This window comes from Nanorana parkeri, unplaced genomic scaffold, assembly GCF_000935625.1.
Source record: "Nanorana parkeri isolate BGI_ZX_2015 unplaced genomic scaffold, ASM93562v1 scaffold186, whole genome shotgun sequence".
Lineage (NCBI taxonomy): Eukaryota > Metazoa > Chordata > Amphibia > Anura > Dicroglossidae > Nanorana > Nanorana parkeri.
In genome coordinates, this window is record NW_017306454.1 from 859,253 (window position 1) to 862,676 (window position 3,424).

Consider the following 3,424-nt stretch of genomic DNA (forward strand, 5'->3'; position numbering starts at 1 on the left):
GAACTTCCGTGACACGCGCTGAAGAAACTCGACGTCATCACGCCCTGCTGGCACGCTGCCCACACAGGAGGGACTTTCGCCAGTGATTGGGCGTGGTTCGCAGCTGGCCCGCCCACCCCTGAGCGCTGATCAGCTTTGGAACGCATTGTTTGCGGTCCACGCTGATCGCCCCCTGCTGGCGGTAGGCGGTACTGCAGCGAAGTCGGAAGTGCTACGGCGGATGATCTTGGTGAGTGTGTGCTGGGGGTGGTAGGTGGGCACGGCTAGGGCTGCCACCTGGACAGTCTGGATTTTGGGTCCTGTATGGGCTGTGTCTGGGTTTCAGACCAGCTAAAACCTGGACTGTCTAGGTGAAACAGGTGGTAACCCTAGGGGTGCAGCAGCTGTTGTTGGCCATTTAAAGCTCCATGCAGGCTTTCCTGGGGTGCCATACACTATATTTCCCCAAATCCATCTGACCTTATATTGTGCAGCTGACCTCTCCTCATTTAGAGCTGTTGTTTAGATCACATTTGAGACATTTAAAGTGCATGTCAAGCCAAGAACCTTTTACTTTCTTATTTGCATGGAGTTTGACAGGACTACAACTCCTGATGGGGATTCACTGCTATCCAGGGCTCCTTTAGAGAGATTTACCCTCGCTTCCTGTCCCGCTGACAATGACACCAGACAGGAAATGAAGGAAAATCTGTACAAAAAGGACGCAAACGAAAATAAAAATCTGTCAGGGGTTCTACCCTTCCCATATGTTACTAAAGAAAATCATCTGTCTGCATTCTGTTGGAGATTTCCCCTCACTTCCTGTCTAGTGAAATGTCAGCTGGACAGGAAGTAAAGGAAAATCTCTCTAAGGCTGGGCACACACCTTACAACCATCGCAAGACTTTTGTCTTGCGATGGTTGTAAGGTACTTAAAAAACCGTACGATCTGCCTATCTTGCATAGGCAGATCGTACTTGCGATGATCGCAAGCCACGCCCCGCTGAGGGGCGGGCTTCTGATGACCACAATGCCGAACGGGCAGTGTGCGCTTGCGCACACCGGCCCGTACGGCTTTTATCTCACGAACATGCTACACACCCGCCGAACATCGTACGATGCTCGGCGGGTTTTGAAACATGTTCGTAAGTTTAAAGTCGTGCGACCTTACAGTAGTAGAGGTCGCACGGCTTCCACACACCTTACGATCATCGTACGATCGCGGGATTTCCTGCGATTATCGTAAGGTGTGTCGGGACCTTAAGGGAGCCATGGATAGCGGCCAATACCCAAAAGATGTTTTCATCCTCCCCCAGTCCATCCAAAACCAGGAAAAAAAAAAGTTTTGGCTGGGCATTGATTCAAGCCATTTTTCTCATTGTGGGCAGTGTAGGGAAAGATTTCCTGTTGTGTTCACCCAGCGGGAAGTAAAGGAAAATTTCCCTATTTAGACACAAATGGCTAAAATTAATCCGGCATAGAATGTATGCGGTAAACCATGACAGAGCTTCTGACCCAGCGGGTTGGCAAATGCTGGTCCTCCAGCTGTTGTGGAACTTCAAATCCCATGAGGCATTGCAAGATTCTCGGGCATGTTACTCATTCATATCTACTGATCCAATACGCCATAGTATGAGAGGACCCTTAATGCTATCTTGCTGGTCCGGCTGGCAGAGGAGCGACTCCACAGTGATTGGTTAGCGCTCTGTTAGCTATCCTGTCACTCATGAATTGTCACTGGTGACAAGATGGCTCATGTTACATCAGCCTTAGGCTGGCCCCACACTTATGCGTTGTGGTAACATACAGTAAACGCATGTTAACCTGTGACTTACTGCCAGTTACAATGCATGGATATATTTGTGGTGTGCGATCATTTATTGAGACTGGCGCTCAATGTTTACATACAGTATGGGTCTGATGTATAAACATTCTGTCCACCGTTTCGGGGTCTCACAGGATCCCCTTCATCAGGCAAACAAGTGACTTGTTTGCCTGATGAAGGGGATCCTGAGACCCCGAAACGTTGTTTAGAGCAGTGGTTCTCAACCTGTGTAACCTCAGGACCCACATTTGTCCTCGGTCGCGACCCAACCCGCATTGCTATGGAACGCAGTGTCGGGAGCCAGAATGTGATGTCACTCCAGTCCAGACACCTCTACAGGACATGCGAGGGAGCTATAAGCAATGCACGTATGGAAGGAACTCCCTCGCTGCTATACCCCCAGCCCACACCACCCCACCTCATGTCAACACTCGGCGCTGGGCAACATATTTTGAATGGCTGCTCGGTGTAAGAATGGACAGTGCTGTGCTAGGGGGAGGCTGAGGAGCCTCTCGCCTAGAAAAGTGGAAGGCATGCGGTGACCCACTGAACACGGGATCGCGACCCACTTTTGGGTCATGACCCACCAGTTGAGAACCAAGGGTTTAGAGTGTTCTACTTGCAACTAGTACGTTAATGAACACGTACTGAACTTGCTTTGGAGTGCCGGTGTCCATCCTTTACTGTTACTGACATCTAACGCATCAGAAACAGCCTCAAATTCATGAACGTCTCTTGCTGTTATCAAGCAGGTTATGAGCAGCCTCTGAAAAGTAAGTTTATAGAGGCCGTGATTGGAGTCCTGGCCTTTGGTGATGTTATCTGCAGCCCATCGGATTCATGATGCTTGTCTGTCAGGCAGCAGTAAGTGGCGACGAGGAGATAAATTTCATCCCCCTCAGCTAGTGTCACTATGAAATATGTCAAATGCAACTCTATTGTCCTGAAACCCTAATAAGGTCCACCCCCCTGACCCCTCCGCCTGGGAACAAATGTCTCCCGGGTCTCACTGGCATTTAGAGGAAGGCAGAGGTAGAAATGTGCAAAGCCTCTATGAGGACCGTCAAACTAGATTTAAACCCAGTATCCAAATACGGGAAAATTTAATTGCTGCGTCCAACACCAAGCCTCCCATGCCCGGGCATGTATGGGTGCAGGCTGGGGGCCATCCACGTACCACCACAGTACCCCAGAGAAATAGCCTGCAAACCGGACTCCACCAACAACACATTTTTAATCCACATGAGTATCAAGTCTACCGACACTCCCTACCTAATGCGTTATACCCATTAACCCCTTCGTGACGGGAGACGTACACTGTACGTCCAGCCACAAAGGGATCAAATGACTTGTCACGTACACTGTACGTGACGAGTTATTTGCTGCTTTAGAGGGCTGTTAATCGCTGAGAATCAGCTTTTAACATTCATTAATGGATGCCCTTACTACAGAGGCATTCATTAATGAAAGGGTTAACCTTTTTCAGACACCCGATACCTTAATATCGGGTGTCTGAGAGTCAAAGCAAAGCGGACACAGATGCCGGCTTTTGCCGGCATTCTGACAGCTCGTATAGATCGAGAGATATCTCTCTCAAGCTATACTGGCTTTTTTTTTTTT